Source organism: Pristiophorus japonicus, chromosome 9 (assembly GCF_044704955.1).
Source record: "Pristiophorus japonicus isolate sPriJap1 chromosome 9, sPriJap1.hap1, whole genome shotgun sequence".
Classification (NCBI taxonomy): domain Eukaryota; kingdom Metazoa; phylum Chordata; class Chondrichthyes; family Pristiophoridae; genus Pristiophorus; species Pristiophorus japonicus.
The window spans coordinates 3,899,336-3,913,819 of NC_091985.1; the positions used below are offsets into that span (position 1 = coordinate 3,899,336).

General features: G+C 55.5%; 1 protein-coding gene across 1 annotated transcript in view; it reads left to right on the plus strand.

Annotated features, from left to right (window-relative positions):
* Nucleotides 1-810: 810 nt before the first annotated feature.
* Nucleotides 811-14,484, plus strand: part of LOC139272547 (tropomyosin-like) — a 136,247-nt gene continuing 122,573 nt past the window's right edge. Inside the window, exon 1 of the mRNA XM_070888605.1 lies at nucleotides 811-1,041. The gene's annotated coding sequence lies outside the window, so the exon portion shown is untranslated. The remainder of the gene's footprint in view (nucleotides 1,042-14,484) is intronic.

A 14,484-nucleotide genomic window follows, 5' to 3' on the forward strand; every position in this document is an offset into this window, starting at 1 on the left:
AAGTGCACCCCTGGTGGTAAGGTATGCTGGTGGTTATAGGTCATATCTTATTACAGTCATGTATAGCATGTTAGGATACAGTTACATATAATAATGTAAGATACATGACACTCCTATTTCTTATGTTCTTATGTATCCCTTTGCAATATCGCTTGGCCCTCAGCATTTGAAGACCTGGATCATGTGATGGCCCAATGAGCTTTGTGCCAATGATAACTTCTGGGGCTCTACTTGTCTTTGTCAGGAGGAATCTAGGACATCCAACCTCAGCGCTTGTAGCTGCTGGTCGGAGGTTACGGGCTGACACCTGGCCTGTGCTTCAACCTTGGAATGTTCTGGGGGTGGGGGGAGGGAGATGGGAACCCGCCCCCTCCCCCAATCATCTGCACCAACACCGACGGATGAAGACCATCGCTGGCCCTGGAAGGAAGCCCATCGCCATGGTCCACTGCCCCGACCCTCGTGTGCTGTCAGCTGCTAGCGATTGGAGTGCTCCTGTGCCACGCATTACAAGCCGAGGCGGTTGGTTTGAGTGCGACCAGTTAATAGTCTAAAGCAGCGCTCTGAAACCTCAGCCCTGCTAAAAACTCTCAGCACAATCTTGGCTCCGGATCCTCAAATATCCGGTTTGCGCCGCAGCCAAGAATCCTCGGAGCTTCACAGCCCAGATAGAGAGCACAAGCTTGAGGGGGGGGTGGGGGTGGGGGCAGTCAGGCCACCCCTCTCTCAGTTTCCTGCTGTCATTTCCTGAGTGGTTTTTTTTCCACGATTTAATTAGACGCATACCAGAGGGGGTGCGGCCAATTCTGCACTCAGAGACTGCGCAGGCTGGAGCTTCGGCAGTGGTAGCTTGCTGTGCCTGAGTCCGGCTGGGCTTCTTCTCGGATTGCTTTGACCTCTTCTGCAGATCCGTTCAAGAGGGAGAAGAGACAAGTACTGGAAGGAGCCGTCATCCCAAACAGCAGAAGAAAGGAGGTCCACCTCGGGTCCTCCTTTGTCTCGATCGCCTCTGCCCCGGGAACAGCGTCGGGAGTCGCCCTGGTAAGTGGAGCTCACGTTAGTTACTGGTGAGGGTGGTGTGAGGCTGCGTCTGATGCCGGGGCCAAGTCCAAGAGCTAACAGTCCCTTTATTTTGGGAGGGGTCCTTCCGGAGGACGATGGGGGCGTTATCGAACTCTGAACGCTGGGGCTCACCGTGAGGAAGCGTCGACAGAGAGCTGGTTCAAACATCAAGCAAAGGTCTGTCACCAGTGTTGACCAGGCCAGAAATTGTTTTTTTTGGGGAGATGTTAGTTGTGTCGTGGTGCCAATCACTGACTCCAGTGAGTGAGCGTGATCATCGGAGGCAGTCTGGGAGGCTGAGGGAGAGATGAGGAGGTGGGGCTGCTTTGGCAGGATCCTGCTACATATGTGGAAGTGTGTCCAGATGTTTGGAAGGGGGAGGAGAGTGACATGGATTGTTATAGATAGGCCTTCTCCTGACGCAGTGGTCTGTGCCAGAGGTTGGGAGAGTGCAGGCTTCCCGATTACACGGAAAACATCTTTGAACGGTACCAGGGGAGAAACTCTGTCCAAAATGACTTTCTTACAACGCTCCATTGAAGTTTCCAGAAATATTGGCCGGGGAATGAGAGAACGGAGCACAAATTCTACATGACCATTAACCCATCTCGCTGGGGCAAAGACAGCCACGATACACGGCAGGAACTCGGCCCCCCCCTCACTGATTTCTCCGTCAGCTTTTTCCCGTCTCTTGCTCATTCCCTGCCCTGATGTCTGTCCCTGGGGCACAGTCGTACTCTCGACTAGAAGTCTCACAGTCCGTTCTGGGAGCTCTTGTTTGTGTTCTGTTCGATCCATCTCCTTCTCTGCTCATTCTTCATCATTCCCTGCCTCATCGAAACTTTGAAAACCTCATCCAGACGTGACTAATTCAACACTCTCCTGGCCGGCCTCTCACCTTTCACCCCCCATAACATTCAGCTCATTCGAAACTCGGCTGCCCCGTGTCCTAACTCGCACCGAGTCCCACTCACCCATCACCCCTGTGCTCACTGCCCCGTGTCCTAACTCGCACCGGGTCCCACTCACCCATCACCCCCTGTGCTCACTGCTCCGTGTCCTAACTCGCACCGAGTCCCACTCACCCATCACCCCTGTGCTCGCTGACCCGTGTCCTAACTCACACCGAGTCCCACTCACCCATCACCCCTGTGCTCGCTGACCCGTGTCCTAACTCACACCAACTCCCACTCACCCATCACCCCCTGTGCTCACTGACCCGTGTCCTAACTCACACCGAGTCCCACTCACCCATCACCCCTGTGCTCGCTGACCCGTGTCCTAACTCACACCCAGTCCCACTCACCCATCACCCCTGTGCTCGCTGACCCGTGTCCTAACTCGCACCGAGTCCCACTCACCCATCACCCCCTGTGCTCACTGACCCATGTCCGAACTCACACCCAGTCCCACTCACCCATCACCCCCTGTGCTCACTGACCCATGTCCTAACTCGCACCAACTCCCACTCACCCATCACCCCTTGTGCTCACTGACCCGTGTCCTAACTCACACCCAGTCCCACTCACCCATCACCCCTGTGCTCGCTGACCCGTGTCCTAACTCGCACCGAGTCCCACTCACCCATCACCCCCTGTGCTCACTGACCCATGTCCGAACTCACACCCAGTCCCACTCACCCATCACCCCCTGTGCTCACTGACCCATGTCCTAACTCGCACCAACTCCCGCTCACCCATCAACCCTGTGCTCCCTGGCCTGCATTGTCTCGATTGTGTGTGCAAATCTCTCCATGGTCGCCGATGGTGGGGTGATAGAAATCGGGGGGTGCTGAAGAGGCCAGAATTGGAAGAGCGCAGAGATTTCGGGGGGTTGTGGGGGCTGGAGTAAGTTACAGAGGTAGGGATCATGTGATGACCCCTGCCTCTGAGGTGACTGTGGGATATAACCAGAGCTTGATATAAATGTAACATAACTTGCAACCCCTTTGTGTTCCCGTCCTCTGGAGGTAAAGGCCAACATTTGGTTGCCGGGGATGATGATACACTCTAGTCCCTCCGGCGCCCACCTCTCGCGGAAGGCCGCGAGCGTACCGGTGGACACCGCGTGTTCCATCTCCAGGGACACCCTGGCCCGGATGTAACAGCGGGAGAGAGGCAGGCAGTCGGGCTGAACAGACCCCCTCGACCGCCCACTGCCTGGACCGGCTGATGATCCCCTTGGCCAGGCCCAGGAGCAGGCCCACGAGGAGACCTTCGGACCTCCTCTCCCCCAGCGAACCCCAATGCGATTCGTCACACAATTATTTTGGATGCGCGCCCTGCCCCTTTAATGGACAGTCTCATTCTGTCAGAGTGGATAAAGGCCTGGGAATTAATGCAGTGCTGCTGGTGCCCCTAAAGGGTTAAGGACACAGCGATGAAGAAAGCAGCTGGTTTTATCAGCCGCTGAATTTACCCAATAACATGTTTACAAGGATGAATGATCCTCTGTTGCATTTCCCTGCCCCTAATCACATCCCTGTGGATATTACATTACGTTATTTTCATATCAAAGTTCCTGGAGCAGATTACCCTCAGCCTTTATTGAGCTTGGCTGCGAGCGGAGCACTGTGACTCCCTTTGAGGGTATTTCCTGCCTGTCAGCCCAGTCCGCACAGACAGCCTGGCACACTGGAGCCTTGGCCTGTACAATCAATACCCCGGCCCAAAGGCTCATGGCCAGGCCCCAGCTGGAAACCACAGAGGGAGTGATGGACACAGCAATTGGTGGAGCGCGCGACTCGGAGAGGGACACTGGAACAAGTCGGGAGGCCATTCTGCCCCTCGAGCCCGTTCCCCATTCCCCGATAGGGGATGATGTCTGCCCTCGTCCCATTGACCCATTTTATCCCTCGATACCAGAACCCCCCCCCCCCAAAAATTATCCAGCTCGGTCTCGAAAGCTGCAACTGCACCCCAGAATCCACAGCCCTGTGGGGACACGGTCCCAGATTTCCACAACCCTTTGTGTGAAAAGGTTACTTCTGATTTCAAGTTTAAGGTGAGGCCCCCTTGTTCTGGACTCCCCCCCCACCTGAGGGAACAGTTTCTCTCGATCACCCCTCACAACTCCTTTCATCATCTTAAACACCTCGCTAAGATCGCCTCTTAATCTTCCACACTCCAGGGATTACAAGCCCAGTCTGTGCGGCCTAATTGTCCTTAAAACAGCGGCTCACCACCACCTTCTCCAGGGCAGTTAGGGATGGGCAATAAATGCCCGCCTTGCCAGCAATGCCCACATCCCGTGAGCGAAGACATTTTTTAAAACTGCCCTCAAAATTTAACCCGTTAATCAAGTGAGTTCTCAGGTGACGGAACAGTCCAATACGGGAATTACAGTCTCTGTCACAGGTGGGACAGACAGTGGTTGAGGGAAAGGGTGGGTGGGGAGTCTGGTTTGCCGCACACTCCTTCCGCTGCCTGCGCTTGCTTTCTGCACGCTCTCGGCGACGAGACTCGAGGTGCTCAGCGCCCTCCTGGAGACACTTCCTCCACTTAGGGCAGACGTGTCTTTGGCCAGGGACTCCAAGGTGTCGGTGTGTAAGGGGTTCTCGGGGAGTGTTGTTGTGCCTTGGGTGTCTCTCTCTGGCCTTCTGCCCTCACAGCTTATGCCTGGCCTGTGAGGTACCCTGAGTGCTGCAAGAGCACCCCTGGAGAGACTGTGTCCACAGCTTATGAAGGGGGTTTTGAGTCTCGTGCGTCCCCACAGCTTATGACTAGCCTGTGAAGCACCTGTGAGTGTCAAACACTCCTAACCCCTTCTTCCCTAGCCTGTGGCACAGAGTTGAGTGTTTTCGAGGCGCTCCTGTCTACCCTTACACTGTTCTGACATAAGACTCACGATCAGGAGATGTAATACAACAGAACTGAGACAAGGTGATTCCAAGAGGAACTTTAAGCTTCCAATTTATTTGACAAGGTGCATCTCAACCAACAGCAATACACCAACAAAACAATCGCCCTAAATCCCACAAAACGGACACTACGAAAATTTTTACACGAGTTTAACAGCAGTGCAATGCCCAACCTCCCACCTTCCTGACCTAACTGAGTTGGGAGTTCTGGGGACCAGAGATTATACTCACCACAGCCTTTACAGTCTTTCCAGGTCAAAACGCGGTTTCGGGGTTCTCTTTTTGCTATCTTCAGGAGCTTGAAGTTACTTTTTCAGTTGTGATTTTCTTGGAAAATTTGGTTGTTGTTGCATCTTGTTGTTGCTGTGGATCTACCTGAGTCCAGCTCGCAGGGGAAAATCCTTGTGGAAAAAGCAAGGGTTCAGTCCCCAGTAGTGAAAGGATGCTGAACTGATGCCGTCTCGGGATGGTGGTTTGCTTCTTCTGTCTTCAGTGTCTTCGAACACTGGTCTTCCTTCTGTGTCAAAAGGCTGACTGCTTGCTGGAACATGAGAACGGAACAACTTGTCGGGGCAGAAACCCCTTCTTATGTCCAGTTATCCAGCCAGACTTGCGTGCTGAAATAAATCCTTCCCATTGGTGGGCTTGTGATTTTTGAAAAATGCAGCAGTGTTGGATTTCTCGGGGGTTTTCCACTGGCCATCCCTGATGTTAACCTAATCAAGGGTTGAGTAGGTGTTAATTGGGTTGGCAGGGTGTGGGCCTCCTGTAGCCATTGTGTAGGCCCTCGGTTTGTTTTGGGTTGCCTAGTTTTCTTAAGGCCTGCATAATATCCCTGCATAGTGTAAACGTGGGGGAGACAATAGCCCGGTATCGGTGATGAGTCAGTCCCGAGTTTTCGAGCAAGGGCACTCCCATTGGCTTGGAGTCCCTTGCTTCGGGCTGACTCTGTCCCACCATTGGCCCTCCGGTGTCCTCCCCCGTCCAATCACTGCCCTGCCAAGGCCACACCGCCTCAGTTTCAATCCACATGTGGTTCTGGGTTCTCTGTTCCTTCCAGGACACTGGCCTGCTACAGCACAGACAGATCCCACAGCTCTTTCCCTTCTGGGTAAAATGAGGGGTTTTCATCCTCCCCTACAGGTGGGGATGTTGTACTTCATCAAGGAGGCTTTGAGGGTGTCCTGGAAACATTTCCGCTGCCCACCTGGGGCTCGCTTGCCGTGTAGGAGTTCCGAGTAGAGCGCTTGCTTTGGGAGTCTCGTGTCAGGCATGCGAACAATGCGGCCCGCCGAACGGAGCTGGTCGAGTGTGGTCAGTGCTTCGATGCTGGGGATGTTGGCCTGAGTGAGAGAACTGACAGTGCGTCTGTCCTCCCAGGGGATTTGCAGGATCTTGCGGAGACATTGTTGTTGGTGTTTCTCCAGCAACTTGAGGTGTCTGCTGTACATGTTGGTGAATCTGCTCTGCACCCCCTCAAAGGGCAATATATCCATCCTGAGGTGTGGACCCAGAACTGAACACGGAGCTTTATATAACAGCAACAAGACTTACTCCCCTTTGTGTACCAGCCACTGAGATAAAGGCCAACATCCCATCAGCCTATTTCATTATTTTTGTACCCATCCACCAGCTGTGAATGATTTCTGTACATGGGTCCCTAAATCTCGCTGCCCCTCCACAGCTTCCCATCTCTCACCATTTACAGAATACTCTGATCTACCTTAGAAAGTGGATGCCCTCACATCTCCCCCCATTAAACTCCATCTGCCACCCTGTTGCCCACCCACTCTATCGATGTTCCTTTGCAGCTTCCTGCTCCCATCCACACTGTTCACTGAGCCACCTAACTTGGTTTCATCCGCAAAGTAAGGCTCTCTGTTCCTTCATCCAAATCATTGATATATCCAGTGAAAATCAGAGGTCCCAGTACAGATCCCTGGGGAACAATACCTGTCACAGCCCCATCACCAGTCAAGGATCAAAGGGGGAGAAATTGGCCTGGTTTGTGCCTCTCGCTAACGCCTGCAGGGGGTGGAAATGGGGCGGTAACGGGCTGGTAATGGGATGGTAACCGGGCTGTAATGGCGCAGGAACAGGACTGTAATGGGGCGGTAACAGGGCAGTAATGGGGCTGTAATGGGGCAGTAACAGGGTGGTAACGGGGCGGTAATGGGGTGGCAACGGGGGGGGGGGGGGGGTAATGGGGCGGTAATAGGGCAGTAATAGGGTGGTAACAAAGTGGTAACAGGGCGGTAACGAGGCGGTAACAGGGCGATAACGAGGCGGTAACAGGGTAGTAACGGGGCGGTAATGGGACAGTAATGGGGTGGTAACAGGGCGGTAACAGGACGGTAACAGGGTGGTAATGGGACAGTAACGGGGTGATAACAGGGTGATAATGGGACAGTAATGGGGTGGTAACAGGGCGGTAACAGGGTGGTAACAGGGTGGTAATGGGACAGTAACGGGGTGGTAACAGGGCGGTAACAGGGTGGTAACGGGGCGGTATCAGGGCGGTAACGGGGCGGTAACAGGGTGATAACAGGGCGGTAACAGGATGGTAACGGGGCGGTAACAGGGTGGTAACAGGGTGGTAATGGGACAGTAACGGGGTGGTAACAGGGCGGTAACAGGGTGGTAACGGGGTGGTAACAGGGTGGTAATGGGACAGTAACGGGGCGGTAACAAGGCGGTAATGGGGTTGTAACAGGGCACTAACGGGGCGGCAACAGAGCGGTAACAGGGTAGTAACGGGGCGGTAATGGGGCGGTAACAGGGCGGTAACGGGGCAGTAACAGGGCGGTAACGGGGCGGTAACAGGGTGGTAATGGGGCGGTAACGGGCGGTAACGGGGCGGTAACAGGGCGGTAACAGGGCGGTAACAGGGCGGTAATGGGTCACTAACAGGGTGGTAACAGAGTGGTAACAGGGCGGTAACGGGGCGGCAACAAAGCGGCAACAGAGCGGTAACAGGGCACTAACAGGGCGGTAATGGGGCTGTAAAGGGGGCTAACAGGCTGGTAACGGGGCGGTAACGTGGTGGTAAAGGGGGGTAACGGGGTGGTAACGGGACAGTAAAGGGGCGGTAACGGGGCGGTAACAGGGCAGTAAAGGAGCGGTAACGGGGCGGTAACGGGGCAGTAACAGGGCGGTAACGGGGCAGTAATGGGGCGGTAACGGGGCGGTAATGGGGCAGTAAAGGAGCGGTAACGGGGCGGTAACAGGGCGGTAACGGGGCAGTAATGGGGCAGTAAAGGAGCGGTAACGGGGCGGTAACGGGGCAGTAACGGGGCAGTAATGGGGCGGTAACGGGGCGGTAATGGGGCAGTAACGGGGCAGTAACAGGTCGGTAACGGGGCAGTAAAGGAGCGGTAACGGGGCGGTAACGGGGCGGTAATGGGGCAGTAATGGGGCAGTAACAGGGCGGTAACGGGGCAGTAACGGGGCAGGAATGGGGCGGTAACGGGGCGGTAATGGGGCAGTAATGGGGCAGTAATGGGGCAGTGACAGGACGGTAACGGGGCAGTAAGGGGTTACCGACCAGACGCGGTGAATTCACTGACACTCCCGAACTTCCCTGGCGGTTTTGCATTGGCGCTAACACTTACCGCCTCACTCTCCTGCGCCCCGCAGATTGTGACGTTATCTGGTACGCAGATCCCCGTTACCGCCCCGGACGTGATATTCGCTCCCGCCTCCTGCAGCATCGCTGGGCGTTAACAGCGGCAGCTGCCGGGGGCGTGGTCACCTGGTCTGGCCGCGCAGGCCGTGATATTTAAAGGCCCTGGTGGTCAGGTGGGGCAAAGTTTATTCATCTCCCCATTCTGGTGCCTCCTGAATCCGTTTCCCCCGCGATCACCCAGCCCTGCGCTCCCCCTCTCACAGTACTCGGGGCTGCAGTGCACGTAGCCCAGGTCCCGTGGCCCAGCACAGGCAGCAGGAACACCCAGTCCCTCCAGCACCGGCCCTGCCCATTGAGCGAGAGAAGGAGCCTGTACAGGCAGCAGGAACACCCAGTCCCTCCAGCACCGGCCCTGCCCATTGAGCGAGAGAAGGAGCCTGTACAGGCAGCAGGAACACCCAGTCCCTCCAGCACCGGCCCTGCCCATTGAGCGAGAGAAGGAGCCTGTACAGGCAGCAGGAACACCCAGTCCCTCCAGCACCGGCCCTGCCCATTGAGCGAGAGAAGGAGCCTGTACAGGCAGCAGGAACACCCAGTCCCTCCAGCACCGGCCCTGCCCATTGAGCGAGAGAAGGAGCCTGTACAGGCAGCAGCGATGCATGGACCATCGCACAGCGCTCTGCCGATATCGCCCCTTTCACTCCCGTTCACACTCGAAGGCGAGTGGTTGCACTTCAATTAGCGCTAGAGCTGAGGTTCCTGTCAGGGGCAAATCTGTCCCGCCTTTTCTCTGATCTAATCACAGCCTTCGATTTCTTCAGTTGTTCCCTGTATGCAACTCTGTTTATCTGAGTATTAAATATCTGGAATTTATAGCAACATTTCTGCTTACATTTTGTTTGTCTTTGTACAGAGCCAGTCACCAGCTCGGTATTCCTTACCACAATTCCTGCTTTTGATTTTGGCTGCATGTGTGTTTTCCATATTTTTAATCTTGTTGTTAAAAACTTTCCATTTAAGTTCAGCTTTGGTCTGACCACTCCATGCCTGGGGCCTCATTCCCAGGCAAACCATGGGGGAGAAATCGGCCTCCTCTCTGCCCCCCTGGTGAGCACCTCCGGGGGGAATAAAGGCTTTCCGACCGGGCAGTATCCCCGGGGTCACCGACTGTCGGTCCCGCCCCCTGCAGTATTCCCGGGGTCACTGAGCTTTGGCCCCGCCCCCTGCAGTATCCCCGGGGTCACCGATTGTCGGCCCCGCCCCCTGCAGTATCCCCGGGGTCACCGAGCCTCGGTCCCGCCCCCTGCAGTATCCCCGGGGTCACTGAGCCTCGGTCCTGCCCCCTGCAGTATCCCCGGGGTCACCGACTGTCGGCCCCGCCCCCTGCAGTATCCCCGGGGTCACTGAGCCTCGGTCCTGCCCCCTGCAGTATCCCCGGGGTCACTGAGCCTCAGCCGCGCCCTCTGCAGTATCCCCGGGGTCACTGAGCCTCGGTCCTGCCCCCTGCAGTATCCCCGGGGTCACTGAGCCTCGGTCCTGCCCCCTGCAGTATCCCCGGGGTCACTGAGCCTCAGCCGCGCCCTCTGCAGTATTCCCGGGGTCACCGACTGTCGGTCCCGCCCCCTGCAGTATTCCCGGGGTCACTGAGCTTTGGCCCCGCCCCCTGCAGTATCCCCGGGGTCACCGAGCCTCGGCCCCTCCCCCTGCAGTGTCCCCGGGGTCACCGAGCCTCGGCCCCGCCCCCTGCAGTATCCCCGGGGTCACCGAGCCTCGGCCCCTCCCCCTGCAGTATCCCCGGGGTCACCAAGCCTCGGCCCCTCCCCCTGTAGTATCCCTGGGGTCACCGACTGTCGATCCCGTCCCCTGCAGTATCCCCGGGGTCACTGAGCCTCGGACCCTCCCCCTGCAGTATCCCCGGGGTCACCGACTGTCGATCCCGCCCCCTGCAGTATCCCCGGGGTCACTGAGCCTCGGGCCGCCCGCTGCAGTATCCCCGGGGTCACTGAGCCTCGGCCCCGCCCCCTGCAGTATCCCCGGGGTCACTGAGCCTCGGGCCGCTCCCTGCAGTATCCCCGGGGTCACTGAGCCTCGGTCCCGCCCCCTGCAGTATCCCCGGGGTCACCGAGCCTCGGTCCCGCCCCCTGCAGTATGCCCGGGGTCACCGAGCCTCGGTCCCGCCCCTTGCAGTATCCCCGGGGTCACTGAGCCTCGGGCCGCCCCCTGCAGTATCCCCGGGGTCACTGAGCCTCGGCCCCACCCCCTGCAGTATCCCCGGGGTAACTGAGCCTCGGGCCGCTCCCTGCAGTATCCCCGGGGTCACTGAGCCTCGGTCCCGCCCCCTGCAGTATCCCCGGGGTCACCGAGCCTCGGTCCCGCCCCCTGCAGTATGCCCGGGGTCACCGAGCCTCGGTCCCGCCCCCTGCAGTATCCCCGGGGTCACTGAGCCTCGGTCCCGCCCCCTGCAGTATCCCCGGGGTCACCGAGCCTCGGTCCCGCCCCCTGCAGTATGCCCGGGGTCACCGAGCCTCGGTCCCGCCCCCTGCAGTATCCCCGGGGTCACTGAGCCTCGGTCCTGACCCCTGCAGTATCCCCGGGGTCACTTTGCAATCTTTTTCCATTTAAATAATAACTTGCTCTTTGATTTTTTTCTGCGAAACTGCATGACCTCACACTTTCCAACATTATGCTCCTTTTGCCAAATGTTTGCCCACTCAGTTAGCCTGTCTATGTCCTTTTGCAGATTATTTGTATTGTCTCCACACGTTGTATCTGACACACAGCTGGGTTAGCCCTCCATGGCCAGATCTGGCCGCGGCACAGCAAGCACCATCGGCCCTGCTCTCCTCTGTCCAAACTGCCCACTGTTCCAGGAGCACCCTGGATTGCAACAATAACGGCCAGCTTCTCTTCCCCACTACAACCCTTCTGCTTAACGGCCCTCTCCCCTGCCCTGCCCTGCCCCCCGCCCACCCCAGCACCCACCTTCACCTCCAACAAAAGTGTAAGGATTCTGCGATTCCATTGATTGCTGGACCTGGACAGTCCAAGAAATTCACACGACTCTGCACTTGGTCAAAACGTTACCTGTAACGGTTTGCTAATTGACATGAGCACCAAGCAGTGAGTACAACCTGAAGCCAAGGATTGTGCATCAAGGCGGAGAAGGGATCAGCGATCGAGGTCCTACTTGCCAACCCTAGGGCCCGTGCTGCTCCCATCTCTTCTTGCGATGTTCCTGCTGGTTGGGGTGTGAGTAAACATTCGAGGAGGTCCCGCTTCTGGCCAATCCCACACCGTGGCTGGGCCTCAGTGACATTTTGCTCGCCTGCCTGTCCGTGGGTATAATTGCTTAAGACTGCGGCAGACCAGGTGCTTGCTCATGTGGCCCAGACATGTCCTGTTTTTCACAAGTTTCCAACCAATTCGCTCACATTGTTCCCTGGTGTTGGACCCATCCCAATTACAGTTGTTGGTCCGAGCGTTTGTACCAAAGACCCTGCACATACCAACTATTTTTACACAGTCACAGTGCTGAGGAGCTCATGGACTTCCACGTCACGAAGATGGAGACCATCCATTCAGCTTCCGCTGTCACTTCACTCACTTCCCCTCGCCCTCCAGCCAGGCTGCCCCTGCCTCAGCCATGAACACATGTCCCTTTCTAATCTCTATTATCTCCACACAAGCGCTCTCCAACAACATCTCTGCCCTCTGTAACCCCCGAACACCCCTGTTACACTGTAATCCTCTGTAACACCCTAACACCCCTGTTACACTGTAATCCTCTGTAACACCCTAACACCCCTGTTACACTGTAATCATCTGTAACACCCTAACACCCCTGTTACACTGTAATCATCTGTAACACCCTAACACCCCTGTTACACTGTAACCCTCTGTAACACCCTAACACCCCTGTTACACTATAATCATCTGTAACCCCCTAACACCCCTGTTACACTGTGACCCTCTGTAACACCCTAACACCCCTGTTACACTGTAATCCTCTGTAACACCCTAACACCCCTGGTTACACTGTAATCCTCTGTAACACCCTAACACCCCTGTTACACTGTAATCATCTGTAACACCCTAACACCCCTGTTACACTGTAATCATCTGTAACACCCTAACACCCCTGTTACACTGTAATCATCTGTAACACCCTAACACCCCTGTTACACTATAATCCTCTGTAACACCCTAACACCCCTGTTACACTGTAATCATTTGTAACACCCTAACACCCCTGTTACACTGTAATCCTCTGTAACACCCTAACCCCCTGTTACACTGTAACCCTCTGTAACCCCTAACACCCCTGTTACACTGTAATCCTCTGTAACACCCTAACCCCCTGTTACACTGTAATCCTCTGTAACCCCCTAACACCCCTGTTACACTGTAATCATCTGTAACCCCCTAACACCCCTGTTACACTGTAATCATCTGTAACACTCTAACACCCCTGTTACACTGTAATCATCTGTAACCCCCTAACCCCCCGTTACACTGTAACCCTCTGTAACACCCTAACCGCCTGTTACACTGTAATCCTCTGTAACCCCCTAACACCCCTGTTACACTGTAATCCTCTGTAACACCCTCAGCCCCCCGTTACACTGTAACCCTCTGTAACCCCCTAACACCCCGTTACACTGTAATCATCTGTAACACCCTCAGCCCCCCGTTACACTGTAACCCTCTGTAACACCCTCAGCCCTCTGTTACACTGTAACTCTCTGTAACACCCTCAGCCCCCCATTACACTGTAACCCTCTGGAACACCCTAAGCCCCCCGTTACACTGTAACCCTCTGTAACACCCTCAGCCCTCTGTTAAACTGTAACCCTCTGTAACCCGCTAACACCCCTGTTACACTGTAACTTTCTGTAACACCCTAACACTCCTGTTACACTGTAATCATCTGTAACACCCTCAGCCCCCCGTTACACTGTAACACTCTGTAACACCCTCAGCCCCCTGTTACACTGTAACCCTCTGTAACACCCTAACTCCCTATTACACTGTAACCATCTGTAACACCCTCAGCCCCCTGTTACACTGTAACCCTCTGTAACCCCCTAACACCCCTGTTACACTGTAACGTTCTGTAACACCCTAACCCCCTGTTACACTGTAACTCTCTGTAACCCCCTAACACCCCTGTTACACTGTAATCCTCTGTAACACCCTCAGCCCCCTGTTACACTGTAACCCTCTGTAACCCCCTAATTCATGTGTTACACTGTAACCCTCTGTAACCCCCAAACAACCCTGTTGCACTGTAACCCTCTGTAACACCCTCAGCCCCCCGTTACACTGTAATCCTTTGTAACACCCTCAGCCCCCTGTTACACTGTGACCCTCTGTAACCCCCTAACACCCTGTTACACTGTAACCCTCTGTAACACCCAAACCCCCTGTTACACTGTAACCCTGTGTAACACCCTCAGCCACCTGTTACACTGTAACCCTCTGTAACACCCTAACACCCCCTGTTGCACTGTAACCCTCTGTAACACCCTAACCCCCCTGTTAAACTGTAACCCTCTGTAACACCCTAACTCACGTGTTACACTGTAACTGTCTGTAACACCCTCAGCCCCCTGTTACACTGTAACCCTCTGTAACACCCTAACCCACCTGTTACACTGTAGCCCTCTGTAACACCCTCAGCCCCCTGTTACACTGTAACCCTCTGTAACACCCTAACCCACCTGTTACACTATAACCCTCTGTAACACCCTCAGCACCCAGTTACACTGTAACCCTCTGTAACAGCCTCAGCCCCCTGTTACACTGTAACCCTGTGTACACACGCTGAGCCCCCAGTTACACTGTAACCCTCTGTAACACCATAATGTCCCCTGTTACATTGTAACCCTCTGTAACACCCTCAGCCCCCTGTTACACTGTAACTCTCTATAATACCCTC